This window comes from Microcaecilia unicolor, chromosome 2 (assembly GCF_901765095.1).
Source record: "Microcaecilia unicolor chromosome 2, aMicUni1.1, whole genome shotgun sequence".
Lineage (NCBI taxonomy): Eukaryota > Metazoa > Chordata > Amphibia > Gymnophiona > Siphonopidae > Microcaecilia > Microcaecilia unicolor.
This window is the reverse complement of record NC_044032.1, coordinates 491852323-491868858: the sequence shown is the minus strand read 5'-3', so window position 1 is coordinate 491868858 and position 16536 is coordinate 491852323. Positions and strand designations below refer to the sequence as shown.

The window sequence follows — 16536 nt, the reverse complement described above, 5'->3', positions numbered from 1 at the left end:
CCACTCAACCGAAACTACGCTTACTAAAGTCTCCAATGACCTATTACTGGCTAAATCCAGAGGTCTCTATTCTATCCTCATTCTTCTTGATCTTTCTGCTGCTTTTGACACTGTCGATCACAGCATACTCCTCAATATCCTGTCCTCACTTGGATTTCAGGGCTCTGTCCTTTCCTGGTTCTCTTCCTACCTCTCCCTCCGCACCTTCAGTGTTCACTCTGGTGGATCCTCTTCTACTTCTATCCCTCTGCCTGTCGGTGTACCTCAGGGTTCTGTTCTTGGTCTCCTCCTCTTTTCTATCTACACTTCTTTCTTTGGTTCATTAATCTCATCCCATGGCTTTTCCTACCATCTCTATGCTGATGACTCCCAAATCTACCTTTCTACCCCTGATATCTCACCTTGCATCCAAACCAAAGTTTCAGCGTGCTTGTCTGACATTGCTATCTGGATGTCTCAACGCCACCTGAAATTAAACATGACCAAAACCGAGCTTCTCATTTTTCCCCCCAAACCCACCTCCCCACTCCCCCCGTTTTCTATTTCTGTTGATGGCTCTCTCATTCTCCCTGTCTCCTCAGCTCGAAACCTTGGGGTCATCTTTGACTCTTCTCTCTCCTTCTCTGCTCATATCCAGCAGATCGCCAAGACCTGTTGTTTCTTTCTTTTCAACATCCGTAAAATCCGCCCCTTTCTTTCCGAGCACTCTACCAAAACCCTCATCCACACCCTTGTCACCTCTCGTTTAGACTACTGCAATCTGCTTCTTGCTGGCCTCCCACTTAGTCACCTCTCCCTTCTTCAATCGGTTCAAAACTCTGCTGCCCGTCTCGTCTTCCGCCAGGGTCGCTTTACTCATACTACCCCTCTCCTCAAGTCGCTTCACTGGCTCCCTATCCGTTTTCGCATCCTGTTCAAACTTCTTCTACTAACCTATAAATGTACTCACTCTGCTGCTTCCCAGTATCTCTCCACACTCGTCCTTCCCTACACCCCTTCCCGTGCACTCCGCTCCATGGACAAATCCTTCTTATCTGTTCCCTTCTCCACTACTGCCAACTCCAGACTTCGCGCCTTCTGTCTCGCTGCACCCTACGCCTGGAATAAACTTCCTGAGCCCCTACGTCTTGCCCCATCCTTGGCCACCTTTAAATCTAGACTTAAAGCCCACCTCTTTAAGATTGCTTTTGACTTGTAACCACTCGCCTCCACCTACCCTCCTCTCCTCCTTCCTGTACACATTAATTGATTTGATTTGCTTGCTTTATTTTTTGTTTATTAGATTGTAAGCTCTTTGAGCAGGAACTGTCTTTCTTCTATGTTTGTGCAGCGCTGCGTACGCCTTGTAGCGCTATAGAAATGCTAAATAGTAGTAGTAGTAACCTGGTCCCGGGGCACCCCAGCCGGTCAGGTTTTCAGGTTATCCACAATGAATATTCATGAGAGAGATTTGTATGCACTGCCTCCACTGCATGCAAATCTCTCTCATTAATATTCATTGTGGATATCCTGAAAACCTGACTGGCTGGGGGACTTCCAGGACCAGGTTTGGGAACCACTGCTCTATTCTATAAATGGGTGCATGTGTTTTTGCAGAGATCTCCCATTTCTGCCCTGTTTTGGCACCTCGTATCCATTAGAACATTTTTCCGTGACAAACCAGCATGGAAGTAGCACCTAATGTTAAGCGTAATACATAGAATTCCCCCATCTGTGCATATGTACATTTATTTTTTTGCCCATTGCTGTACATTGGGCAGTTGATTTTGAGAGAACTGTCCACAATAGTGCCAGGATTTATTTCCTGAATGGCAGAAGCCAAACTATAGGTCATAATATATGAGAAGTCATGAAAGCTTTTTAAATTTTGTGTGCATACAGGGCTACGGGCGATCTTGAGGAAACTGGACTACATTCAGTTAATGTCTAAGTTGACAGCAATGCGTTTGGGCCGCCTGATCCCCTATCACCAGGTTTGGGACCCAAATACACAGTGGTTGGCGCAGCCTGATTCTGCCTTGCTAAATAATTAAGGGAATGGGGGGGGGGAAACATACAGTGGGCTCTTGTTAAGCAGATGAGATTATAATTTGTATTTGGAAAATATTATGTTGTATATCTGCAGTTCTATTTCTATGCTCAGTTTCTACTTAATAAAAATTGGAAAAGTAAAAAAAAAAAATTCTGTGTGCATTGCTTAGCAAGGTTGAAGCTTATCTGTTATGTTGACCACTCTCAATTTAGTTCACTGTTGCTGGACATAGCCCTGTTGGCAGTCTATGCATGTGTGCATGTCTGTAGGTGGATATAGTCTGCAAATGGAAATAGGTATAGCAAAGGTCTCACAACGTGAAAGAATAGGCAGCATGGCAAATGAGATTCAACACTGCTAAGTGCAGAGTAATGCACGTACGGCAGGGATTCTCAAGTCACTCCTTGGAACACACCTAGCTAGTCAGATTTTCAAGATACCAACAACGAATTTACATGAGAGAAATTTGCATACAATGAAGTTAGTACATACAAATTTATGTCATGCATATTAAGTGTGGATATCCTCAACCACTGAATAGCTAGGTGTGTCTTGAGGAATGAGGGGAAAAATTCAGTAGTGTGGAAGGTTCAATGCATCCCTCAACCATGACTGTTGAAACTGGAAGACTATGACTAGCTACAAGGAGCCATGCAAGCCCCATCTCTCACACACTTCCACTAGGCACCTGCTGCTTGTTGGCAACCCAGACAGGATGTCAGACTAGATGAACCAATGTTTAGATCCAGTTTGTCTATCTCATATACACACAGATGCAAACAGAAAATATGGCCTTTGAGTGAGGCTTAATGTGAAAAAGAAGAGAGCAAAACAGTGTCACAAGATTATAATCACTGATACTAAAGACCAGTACTGGCACTGGAAATCATTATTCTTTCTCAAGGCAGAAGTGTATTTCTGGTATAATGTAAACCTAACCTAAAGACGAGAATGATAGTAATTACAAGAGTGTGCAATTATTGATTTAATATGCATTTTTCAATACTGTCTACACAAAACAATACGAGTGAAAGGAGTACTTCCACTTACACACAACTCTGCCTGTTCCACAGGGTAGAGACTGATTAAAGCCCTGAACATGGGAGCACTTGTTTCATCCTCTTGTAACATGACCAACCAGAGCAACTCTTTAAGTGAAAGCACCACCAGTTGCTGTGTTCTTTTGTGCACGGTCTAAGTTGATATTCTTGGGTCCTTGTGGCATTTGGACCCTGCATGCCAATAGGATAAGTTTAGAGTCTATAGTTTTAAAAATAAAAATAAGGGGCCCTTTAACTAACATGCAGAAAGCAGTTACAACGTCAATTAGCATGTAGTAACTTATATGCACAGCTGTGGTATGACTGTACACTAACTGCACACCCTGTTATGGACGGCGAGTGGACATGGACTACACCTTGCAGTTTGCACACAGCATCTTTCTGCATGCTGCCACTGACACAGCACGGATGCACTTGCTACCTATTAAAGAGGTGGCGTCATGTGCATTTGTACCATTACTGCACCTACTGGAAAGTAGAGGGCTTTTCCGCATGGTCATTGTTTGGGAACATGCTGGGCATGCCCCTACAGTTCCTGCTGAGTCAATACATATTTTATGTTTCAACAATTTTTATTTTAGATATAACTACATACTAACAAACATTTACTTTCACAGGATACTTACAACTGAGTTCCACATCATTTGCTCTTATTCCAAAATGTACTGCTAAGATCCCCTAAAGTGATGTGGTTCCCCCTTCTACTTAATCTACATATTTCCATTCCTTAACCCTTATCTCCCCCTCCCCTAATCCCCTCCCAGTAACCCCTATATGCCAAAACCCACTTCTGTCAGCGTATAGCATATGATTATAAAGTATTAACAATAAGACTACGTCCTTTCTGTGTCATCTTATCTAAGTAGCATCCCCATATTTTAAAGAATCGAGATTTCCTTTTACAATGTCCTTTAGCCTCCTTTGCCTCCCAAACCAGCAATTGATGCACCTTATTGCGTCAGTGCCAGAAGGTCGGTGGATTGGCTACAGTCCAGTGTTGCATGATACATTTTCTTGCTACCAGATAGAGTTTTCGACATAACAGTGTTTTATCAGCATTCAATCTCCTTTGTGGCTCCTTCATATCTAACACTAGTTGTAGGGGGTTCATGTCTCTTCTACTACCCACCACCCCTGTAAGATAAGTAACTATTTGCCTCCAATAGCGTTGTATTAGTACACAATCCCACAGTGCATGATACAGTGAATTCTCAGAGTTATTACATTTCAAACACATAGCTGTTTCAATTCCCCCTGATTTATACAGTTGGACTTGGGTAAAGTATGCTCTGTGTAGTATTCTATACGCACATTCTCTATAATCAGCTCCTCCTATTATGTGTGGAATATCTTTGAGCTGCGTCATCATATCCCAGGAGTCCAATGCCCTTCCCACGTCTTTTTCCCATTTCTGCCGGATCTGAGTCAGTTCCTTCCCCGGGGCCAGACTCCACAGCTTCTGATGTATTTGTGATATGGAGGGGGCATGTTCAGAGATCTCATCAAAGAAAGTCTTAATTTTATTGCCTAATTTGTTATTCAATACTTCTTTACTTAGTGATTGTATGTAGTGCTTTAGTTGGCAATGTGCATATTTGTCACCCCAGCCCTGTTGATTTTGGCCTATCAACTGTGTCAGCGGTTTGATTTCCCCAGTTGCATCTAAAGCATCTGCCAATTCAATTACCCCTAGTTGCTCCCATCTGTCAAAAGTTTTATTTTCCAACCCAGGTACAAAGGCTGGGTTCCCTTTAATATTTATAAGTTCAGTTGTTCTCGGGTCCCCTCCTAGTAATGTCCCTAAAAATCTCCATGCTTCTCTTATTGGTTTAAGTAGAACGTTATTTGTCAATACATATTTTAAATCATCATATGTATTTATTGATTTATAATTTAAACTAGTAAAAAAGCCCTTTTCTGAGACCAATGAAACGGGCGCTAGAAAGGTTTTTGCTTTCTGCAATTAATGTTTTGAATGGGATATTTAGGATAATTGTGTTGTCATGGTAATGATTAATTTACAGTTGTGTGTAATATATATATTTTTTTAATTTTTTTTTTTTTTTATTGTGTTGGTTGTTATGTTATTGTATTTGTAGGATTTAGTAAAAGAGATTGACAAAGTAGTTTGTGCCACAGTTTTATTCATATGTGTGTGTGTGTGTGTGTGTGTGTTTCACAGAGATAGTTTGTGTGTGTGTGAAAGTGAGAGAGGGTTGTGTTGATTTGGAGGTTGGCGGTGAGTGGCGGTGAGTGTCTGTGTTTGTGTGGTTTTGTGTGTATGAGGGAGGGGGGGGAGGAGGGGCGGGGATGGTGAACTGAGAGGGTGTGACAGGGGAGAGAGTGAGTGTCCATGTCTCCATGTTGCACATCAGTGTGTGTGTGTTTTTTTGTGGGGTTTTGGGGGGGGGGGGTTGCGTGTGTGTGTGAGAGACAAAGATCTCTTGTTTGTCACAAAGATATGTTGTGTGTGTGGAAGTGATAGAGGGTAGTGCAAAGTTGGAGTGTGGGGGTGAGTATCATTGTGTGTGTTGTGTTTATTTTGTGTGTGTGTGTAACTTTGGTGGGAGGGATGTTTGGTGAACTTGGAGGGGTTGTCTGTTGGGTTGTATTGTTTTTGTCTTGCAGGTAAAGGTGTCTTGCTAGTTTGGGGGTCTTGGGGGGGGCATAGGTTGGGGAGGGGGTGTGAGTGTCTGTGTTTTTGTGGTATTGTGTGTGTGTCTCCCAAGGGGGGGGGAGTTGATCTGAGTGGGTGTAGCAGGGGGATTGGAGGGGGGTAAGCATTTTTGTTTGGGGGGGGGGGTGGGGATGTCCCGTGCTGGCAAAGTGTGATGAAGTGTTGTGTGGCTTTGAGGGTGGTTATTGTTGCTGGGATGATATATATAGAGAGAGATGGAGTGTGCATTTATCCATGTTCCGCATTAGTGTATGTGTTTGTGGTTTTTGTGTGTGTGTGTGTGTGTGTGTGTGGCGGTGGGTGGTGAATTGTGAGGGTTGTGGTTTGGAGTGTGCATCGATCCATGTTCCTCATCAGTGTATGTGTTTGTTTGTTGTAGGTCTTTTTTTGGGGGGAGGGGTGGTTTTGTGTATGTGTGTGTTAAAGATCATGTGTATCACAGAGCTATATTCAGCGTGTGAGAGAGAGAGAGTGTGTGTGTGTGTGTGTGTGTGTAACAGGGGGAGTTCGTGCGTGTGTGTGTGTGTGTGTGTGTGTGTGTAAGTAAGAGAGGGTGGGGTGTACTGTTAGGTTGGGGGGCCTGTGTTTTTGTGTTATTGTGTGTGTGTCTCACAATGGAAGGGGGGTTGCGGAGGGGGGGGGGGTGAGCTGAGAGGGTTGTGGTTTGGACTGTGCATCTATCCATGTTCTGCATCAGTGTATGTGTTTTTGTTTTTGTTGTTGTTGTGGGGTTTGTGGGGCGGTGGTTGTGTGTCTGTGTGTGTTTGTGAAAGTTCATGTGTGTCACAGAGTGTCATAGAGTGTGTGTGTGTAACAGATTGTGTGTGTGTGTGTGTGTGTGTGTGAGAGAGAGGGTGGGGTGTACTGTGAGTTTGGGGGCGAGTGTCTATGTTTTGTGTTATTTTGTGTGTCTCACAATGAAAGGGGGGACGGGGGGGGGGGGAGGGTGGAAATCTGTCAGGATTGTGGTTTTAGGGTGGGGGGGGGAGTTTAGGGGATGTCCCGTGCTGGCAACACACACAGAGCTTAGATCCTAGATTCTTTGCCTGTGTCGTTTTAAAATCCTCACTGAAAACTAAATGTACATAGGAAAATTGCAACACAAAACCACATAGCCTAAGATCTGTGTTCACACACACAAAAAGAGGTAATCTGAATAGGCGTGAAACAGAAACAATACTTGAAATACTGTTGTACTTGCATTACAACTATTATATACACTGTGCTCTAGGTTCCTTTCATTTTAATCACATACATATTACTTCAGCAACATTTGTAAACACTGTCATATCCTTAAACCTTTCTTGAATCCACAACCGCAGTTAGATACGATTATGGGTTATGCCTGGTTGACGCCATTTGCCTTTCGTGCATATGCAATTCTTGACGGGAGTGGGGAAAGTATTGGGGTTTTTAACGGCGACTCTGAAGTACCTCTGCTGACGGATCCGAAGTTCTGTTCTCGGCTGCGTGGCGTTGCTTCATGATTGAGCATCTGTTGAAGTTTCTGTGCGTGCGTCTGACATCAGACGCACGCACATAGACTTCAACAGATGCTCAATGGAGCCACGCCCCGCAGCCGAGAACAGAACTTCGGATCCGTCAGCAGAGGTACTTCAGAGTACCACTAGAGGGTCGCGGTAGGGGGGTGCAGGGGTAATTTACGCGGAGGGGGGTTGTGAATGTGAGAGAGGGGGTAATTTGGAATGCAGTGGGAGGGGCGTGACGGGCCTTGAACTGGGAGTGACGTGTGTGGGTGGGTGTGTGGATGTGGTTTGAGTGAGGGGGGTGTGTGATGTTGGGGGGTTGTTGATGCACCAAGCGGGGGGGGGGGGGGGGTTGTTGCGGCGCTCTCTGCCACTTGCTCCGAAGTGGCAGGGAGCAGCGCAGTGAGGGGGAGGAGTAGGGAAAGTGCTGCTATGTTGTGACTGGCCACTGTCGGAAGACGTCATCTTTTGAGGAGATGTATACAGAAGCAGTGAGCACGAATGCTTCAAGGTTTTTGTCCACGCTGCCAGCCTCAGAACGTTGGAGTTGCATTTTATTATATAGGATAGGATGTTTTTATGACTATGATTTATGTTTTAATTTCATTCAAATTGATGTATTTTTTTGTACAATGCTATATATGTTTTTCTACAGTTTTCAATTGTGATTGCGTTCATCACCATTCTTTATTTATAGAGTTTATTGTATGACCCCTGATGTAGATGCTTGCGTGCGTCGAAACACGGCCCGTGTCGGGTCCTTTTTTTAAGTATAACAATAAAGACTGTTGAATTCATATTTCCAGTGGTGATCCGTCTTTGTTCAGCCTCTACTTTTGCCTTCCGAGGCTTTGTGTGTACCATGGGGTAAGTGCAAAAGAGAGACCTTTGAATGTCTATGACCAGGTTTACTGCTACCAGATTCAATACTTGGTCCCGTTTACCCTGATGCAGCTTTTTTTTTTTTAGCAAAACGCTGAGCACCTTTGATGGGACATACTGCTCTAAAAATGTCTTTGAAAATATGGATAATTTCTTTTGAATTTTGATAAACAATTGTTTTGCACACATTTTGTTATAATTTTTGTTAAATATAAACAAAGATTATGGGAGGTTTTTTTTCAGCTGATGAAGTTATTACCTGATGAAGTCTAAATGACAATTATACATGGTAGACTGGGTTCTGAGGCGTTTTCCTTCTCTATAAACATGATAATAAAGAAGGTTGTACACTGTCCTTTGTTAATATACAATTTAATATTGTTGATTCGAGTAGAAATTAATGATTTAGTTGGAGTTGATTTAGTTCCACCTTCCTCTGTTTTATTTTTTTATTTTTTATTTTTTGGAGTACTTCAGGGTAAGTGCAAAAGAACCCTTAAGTTTGAAATTTGCCTTAGAGCCTATAAATAACATTACATTTTCCAATTTTTCTATTCCGCTCACTCCACAGTTAGTTTGAGGTGTATTACATAAAAGAAAAAATAGAAACAATCATTCTAGGAATTACAAAACCAGATTAAAACAAATTAATAAAAAAAAATAGATGTAAATATAATCAAAATAAAATTGAACCAGATAAAGCACAGCTTCGACTACTTACTACATATTTCTTAAACAATATAGTCTTAATAGAAATTCAAAAAGCAACATAGTTAACATCTCAGACCCATATAAAGGTAATAAATTCCACAGCTTTGCTGCTTGATAAGAAACATTTGCGGAGAAAGATCTAAGAAATTTTATGACCTTATAGGCAGGGAATGCCAATTTCAGTTTGTTCTGTTTCCATATCCTGAGTATAAAGTTTTAATCAAACCTACCGTGTAGGGTGGAGCAATTCCTTTAGTTATCTTAAAGATCAAACAATACAATTTAAAATGCATTGGATACCTATGGAAGCCAGAATGCAACTTAACATACCATGATGTAACCCAATCAAATTTGTTAAGAGAACAAATTAACCATATAGCAGTATTCAATATAGTTTGTAACTTTCTTAACAAATATTTAAAACAGCCTAGATCAGTGATGGCGAACCTTTCAGAGACCGAGTGCCCAAACAGCAACCCAAAATCTAATTATTTATCGCAAAGTGCCAACAGGGCAATTTAACCTGAATAACAGAACTTTAAAAACATTTGGCATGCTTTTGAATAATTAATGTGATTTTTGCTGTTGCATGCATGCTGCTAACTCCCTTCCCCTCCATGTGCATCTCCTTCCTGTCTTCCCTTCCCTCACCTCCAACAATTGCCCACCCCTCCATCCATCCATGTCCATCAACCCTCCTCTCTCCTGCCCTCCCCTCCATCCACCCATGTCCATCAACCCTCCTCTCCATCCACCTATGTCCAGCAACCCTCCCCTCCATCCACCCACCCATGTCCAGCAACTCTGCTCTCCCCTGCCCTCCATCCATCCATCCATCCCCAGCAATTCTCTTCCCTCCCTTGTCCTGCCCCCCTCCATCCATCCATACCCAGCGATTCTCTTCTCTCCCCTGCCCCCTCCATCCATCCCCAGCGATTCTCTTCTCTCCCCTCCTGCTCCCGCTCCCATCCATGCCCTGCATGTAAATCTTTTTTATTACCTCCGTCGAAGCGGCTGCGTCTTTGAAAGCCCTGCCCGTCTCTATCCTTCCCTTCGTGAGCTCGTTCCCTCAGTCAGTCCCGCCCTTGCGGAAATGATGTCAGAAGGTGGGGCTGACTCTGAGAGAACAAACTCACGAAGGGAAGGATAGAGATGGGCAGGGCTCTCAAAGATGCGATTGCTTCGGCGGAGGTAATCAGCGCCTGCGGGGAGGACATGCGAGGGGATGTTGGGTGGGTGGGCCTGGATGGAAAGTGGCTGGGCCTGGGCCCATCCAAGCCCGCCCGTGGCTACGCCCCTGGCAACGGCGCACATCCCTCTCTGGCACGCGTGCCATAGGTTCGCCATCACTGGCCTAGATAAACTGTTACAATAATCCAATTTTGACAATAGTGCCTGAACCACAATTTGCAATTTATGCAAGTGAAAATACTTCTGAACTCTTCTAAAATTGTGCACAATCCAAAAACATTTTTTTAATGAGGTCACTTGAGCTTCCTTAGTGAAATTCTGATCTAGAGTAATCCCAAAATTTTCAATGAGGATTCCAGTTTATAACTCATATTATTCACAATAAAGGAAGTTTCATGAATAATATCCAATTTAAAGAAATGTGAGTAATCATTCAACTGGAAATTAAAGAGAAACTCTCTATTTTCAATTTGATCTCAGCTATATCTATAAATGTTGGAACTAGCAAAGTGATATCCGCATACGTGAATACTAGAAAACCTGCCTTTTCTAACTGTAATCCCAGTGAAAATATGCAGACATGGAAGAAAATGGGTGACAATGGTGACCCTTATGGAACACTGCAGTCAGCTGGCTACTTATCTGAAAACATTCCATCTTTACAGTGTAAGATCTTTTTATAAGAAAATCACTAAATCACTTCAAAACATTATCTGTCAGACCTATAGAATTCAGGATAAGTGATGGACCACATCAAAGGTGCTTGAGAGGTCAAACTGCATAACCAAAACTTTCTGCCCCTTACTCATTAGCAGTTTGATCTCTGAAAGCAAAGCACAGACAACACAGTTTCTGTGCTAAAATTTGCATGAAATCCTGACAACCATGCAAAATACCAAATTTCATAAGATAATATTGATTGATTGGATACCAAACCTTCCAAAAGTTTAGCCAAAAAAGAAATTGAGGCCATTGGTCTCTCTATATACATATATATATTTTTTACAATTGCCTAAGATTCTTTTTTATTGTTTAATATAGATGTAAGAATAATATTACCCAAGGAATTGGGAAAAACACTATGGGCCTCTTTTACCAAACCGCGCTAGCGATTCCCGACACAGCAATGCCGACAAAGCCCATTCACTTTTTTGTGTGTTTCAGCTTGAAACAGCACTGAAATGTTCTTTTAGAGATGTAAAAAAAAAAAAAATCAATGTGAGGTATCCTGCAGGGAACAACAGTTACAATCCTATCCACCTTACTGGGTAATGGACTATGTTGGTCTTTATCTGCCACCCTTTCTTAAATTATTAAATAAGTTTATAAACAGCAAATAGCAGCAGTCCACTTTAAATTATCCATTTTAACTTTAATATTAGAGCTGCATGTCAATTAAATCTTGATTAATCATACCATTAAGAGACTGGGTCCAACATTGCTCTCTCCTCCCTCCCTCCCCTCTGCCCCCCCCCCCCCCCCGATCCAACATCTATCCTTCTCTCTTTCCTCTTTTCATCTCCTGGGTCCAGCCTGCCAGCATCTTATTTCTGCCCTGTGTCCATCTCTTCTTCTCTCCCCTCTGCCCCTGCTCCATCCAATCTCTCTCCCTCTCTCCTCCCCCCCTCCAGGTCCAACATCTCTCCTGCCTCGCACCCCGGGGTCCAACATCACTTTCTCACTGCTCCCTGCCCCACCCTGGGTCCAACATCGCTCCCTCTCTCCCGTCCATATCTCTCTTCCCCTCTCCATACCTTCCAAGTTTACTTAGTCTAAAGTGACAGCGCAGCCATGTCCATACCCTGCCTGCTCCGGAGGCTCCCTCTGACCTATCTCACTCCCTCTGACTCAACTTCCTATTACCTGGTGGTGACTGTTTTTCATATATAGTGCCTATTCATATTGCAGTACTGAATATATAGGATTTTAAAAAATGCCATCAATTCTGAATATTGACCAGCTTGTGCATACAATCTTCTTTACTAAAGTTCACTTTTATTCAGAAAGGTTTAGTTTTTCTCACCTTATGCTTAACCACATTCCTTGGGTGTTTTAACTTAAAAAAAACTTGATCCCATTTTTTCTGTACTTGGAATATGAATTTTTTGTTCCAACTTCAATTTATGATGCTGCTCGCAAAACCTTTTGATTTTCCACACAGTTAAACTAAGGGGAAAACACTCCTGAGCATAGGAGCCGACTCTGGGGGTGCTTGAGCACCCCCAATATTGAGAAACTTCCTTGTAAGTGTCCAGGGAGGGGTTATTTCCACTGGGCTTAGCACCCCCAATAATTTTGAAAAGTTGGCTCCTATGCTCCTGAGTCTCAATGTTGTTTGACGTTCTGCAGATCTCCCTTACACTTTAGCTTGGTTATAAGCAGACCCACAATTTCAGAGTATATATATTTTTTCCAGAGTAATTTTCCCAGCCAAACTAATGAAAAACTGTCCTCTTCACAACTACCTGCAGAGTCTGACATGCATAAACGTTTGTTTGCATTAGAAAAGCGCATTCCTTTTGTGTATGTTCAGAGCTTGTAGGTGTCATTTTAACATGCTCTCTCTCTCTCTCTACCCCATCCACTGTTTGCCTACATAATAAGCGTGAGCGCAAAGTCTGTGGGTGTTTAATGTGAACACTTCACCTCCAACCTGCTTTGGGTTGCTGTTTTTCAGAGGAAGGCAGTGTATAAGTCTGAATAATGTATTCATCATGAAAACAGTGAAAAGGGTAAAGTAAGGCTGTCCACATGAGATTTGTGTACAGTATGTCATCAATTCTCACATCAGAATTTTTGTATTTTGATTTTTTTATTTATTACACACATAAAAACTCTACAACTTAATGCTAGACTGCAGAGCATATAGCATCTTGCCCAGAAATGTTAGAAGTAATTTTAGAACTGCCCATTCTTAAAGTGAAAGGTCACCCATATTTCCACTTTGAAAATTATCCCAGGAAAGAGCACCTGCACAGATTTACTCTACTAACTCTTGCAGATACTTTTTCTAAGAAATATGGTGCATATTTTTGAAAACTTAACATACGTGGTCCCTCATGAATGCCTCCCCTACAGCTAACAAAGAGGCCCTTTTACTAAAGCTTAGCGTGCTGTGACAGGAAACAGAGCTCAAGTCCTTAAGGGGCCATGTCACAGGGTTAGGACCCTATATTAAGGAAGAAATTGATAGATGAGAGTTTGTGTAGTTCCCTTTAAAAGCTGGGGGAGGGACGCATAAGGTAGAACCTTGATGTCTGTCTCAGCATGTTGTGCTTCCTGGTTCCTCCCAGGAGGCTTAAGACTCCAATCTCAGGGAAGGGGGATAGATCCTACTTTCCTATAAAGCATATAAACTCCCTTGGGTTAGTACAGTGATTCCTAAACCTGGTCCTGGAGGCACCCCAGCCAGTCAGGTTTTCAGAATATCCACTATGAATATTCATGAGAGATCTGCATGCACTGCCTCCACTGCATGCAAATCTCTCTCATGAATATTGATTGTGGATATCCTGAAAACCTGACTGGCTGGGATGCCGCCAGGACTAGGTTTGGGAACCACTGGGTTAGGACAAGGGGAGTGAGTGGGTGGATGAACGGTAAAGGACAGTTTGAGAGTCCTGGGGGAAAAGTTCTGCCATGGGAAGTACTGAGGGAAAGCTTGGAATGGAACAGAACCTTTACAGATAGTTGGGAAGAGCTGGAACTTTAAAAGTGTAGAAGGGACTGAGAAGAGGGACCAGATAGTTTGGTGCCTGATTTGACATGCATTTCCACACAGGTAAAAGGTGTAATGGAGGTCACTCCTGATCCTTTTCCTCCTGCTAAGACTAGTGAGAACCCACACAGCTTGACAGTGCACTAAATGCTGCACATCCTATTTTATACCTATGAGCCATGTGGCACTTAGTACATATTAGTGTCCGTTAGCACATGCTAAGCTTTAGTAATAGGGCCCCAAAGAGAGGTCCAAAATGGCACTATGAAGGTATATATATATATTTTTTTTGTTACATTTGTACCCCGCGCTTTCCCACTCATGGCAGGCTCAATGCGGCTTACATATTATATACAGGTACTTATTTGTACCTGGGGCAATGGAGGGTTAAGTGACTTGCCCAGAGTCACAAGGAGCTGCCTGTGCCTGAAGTGGGAATCGAACTCAGTTCCTCAGTTCCCCAGGACAGCATTCTCTGTGTGTAAATCACATTTACATATGGAAATGATGTGGGAGTATACACAAGTAAAAAGGCACATCATAGTGCCTACATTTATGTTCCTGGGAGTACAGTTTGGGAGCAGTTGCAATGTACGCACATACTTTACAAAGCATGCGTATGCAGACATATATTTATACCTGTCCCAGAGCAGGCACTATGGCAGATTATTCTAGGACCCTATTTTCCAAAAGGCACATAGGTACTTGTGTTGTTTTTAGAAAACAAGGTCACAGAAGAGAGGGTAAAACAGCATACAGACATAAACAGTAACAAAAAAAGCAACACTGGGCCTTCAGGATGGAGATAAATGTAGTTCTTTTTATTCTAAAAGAGACCCAACAAGGGCCGCATTTTTTTTTACCGATAGCGTTTTGCAAGACTTTATGAATACTCACTACGCTTTGGGCAATATATCCTGACTGTTTGGTTCTTCCCAACTTTTCATTATTATATTTATAAGAACCTTTGGACCCCTGAGGCAGGCGTTTGTACGCCAAAACACGGCTCGTGTAGAGTCTCTTTTAGAATAAAAAGAACTACATTTATCTCCATCCTGAAGGCCCAGTGTTTTTAGAAAACAGCCACATTTTTTAGAATTTTTATGGGCATTTTGTTATAAAATCCCCCCCCCCCCCCCCCCCCCGATTTCACCAGAATACAGGGTGGACAATTTTATAAAATTCTATTTTCACAGGTAAAGCCCCCTTTTACCTGGGGAAATGGCTTTAAAATTGCCTTCCCTATGATGATGAAATGGCAAAGTTTAAAATGAAAGAAAAATTAAATTCTTAAGGAAAAGCATTTTTCCTTCTGCCAGATATGCAGACATGCATCCTTGGGCCAGTATATAAATGGCTGAGAAGCAGGCTCATTTTCACATTTTAGAAGAGTTAAGGTCATGGAGGGGAGACAAAATGATAGACAGCTACAAAGCCCACTGCTGGAGGCTTCCATTTCCAGCTCTCCAAAGCAGAGGGAACTTTTTTTTTTTTGAGTTTTAAGAAACAAGGAAAGAAAAACACACACTGAGTCTCAAGGGTCAAACATGGCTCCTTAGGAATCTTAGGTGTAGGTTTTTTTATGCCATGCTATTATATTTTAAAACTGCTCAGAACTGGGGACCAAATAACATTTCAAGATAAACACATCTGAATTTGCATCTTAAGAGATTCTGCTAGACAGCACATTCTCCTTATGAGAGGAGGTATTAAAGGCTGGCTGATATGAAAACATTTCTACTATTCACCAAACACAACAGAACAGGAAGAAGGTCAATGCCTCTATACAGAGATACACAGTAATCCTATACCTGTCAGAACAGCTGCATTCTTTAATATAAAAATATCCTTAATGTTGCAAGTTCCAGCTGCAGTCTAGAACAGGGCTTCCCTTGGATATCCTCAATGCATAGGCATGAGATCATTTGGCATCCTTTGGAGGGGCGGTGCATTCACATATTCACTGTGGATATTCTGAAAATTGAGCTGGCTGTGAGATTACCAGGATGTTTGTGAAGTCCCACACATAAAAGATTCTGTCCTAGTCACACCAAACAATAGATAAATATTGGTGTGGCATGGCCAACTGTTAAAAATGGCTTTTTAACATTTCCCGCAAAAACAGAGGGAATTGGATAAATTCCTATCTGTGTGAGAAGAAATTTTAACCCGGCATGTTGGACTGTCACTAAGGGGCCTTTTTACTAATGAGTGCCTAACACAGCTTAAAAGGGCTTACCAGGGGATGTAAACATAACATATGAGTAGCCATACTGAGTCAAACCAATTGTCCATCTAGCCCAGTATCCTGTTTGCAACAGTGGCCAATCCAGGTCACAAGTACCTGGCAGAAACCCAAATAGTGGCTACATTCCATGCTACCAATCTCAGGGGCAGTAGCTTCCCCCTGTCCATCTCAATAATACACAGTGGACTTTTCCTCCAGGAACTTGTCCAAACCTTTCTTAAAACCAGAGACTCTAACTGCTGTTACTATATCCTTCACCAAAGAGTTCCAGAGCTTAACTATTAGTTGCGCGAAAAAATATTTTGTCCTATTTGCTTTAAAAGCATTTCCATGTAACTTCCTTGAGTGTTCCTTAGTCTTTGTACTTTTAGAACGAATAAAAAAAATCGATTAACTTCTACTCGTTCTACACCACTCAGGATTTTGAATACCTCAATCCTATCTCCCCTCATCCGTCTCTTTTCCAAACTGAAGAGCCTTAACCTCTTTAGCCTTTCCTCATATGAGAGGTGTCCCGCTGTAAGTTTGG

The 16536-nt window shown here is 42.3% G+C and overlaps 1 long non-coding RNA gene across 1 annotated transcript; it reads right to left on the bottom strand.

Moving 5' to 3' along the window:
- Positions 1 to 5720: 5720 nt before the first annotated feature.
- On the bottom strand, positions 5721 to 14877 carry LOC115461376. Its single transcript, XR_003940699.1, has 3 exons — positions 14227 to 14877; positions 11680 to 11681; positions 5721 to 5731 (listed from the first exon to the last, which is right to left on the bottom strand). It is a non-coding gene; the product is annotated as an uncharacterized LOC115461376 (long non-coding RNA).
- Positions 14878 to 16536: the final 1659 nt, after the last annotated feature.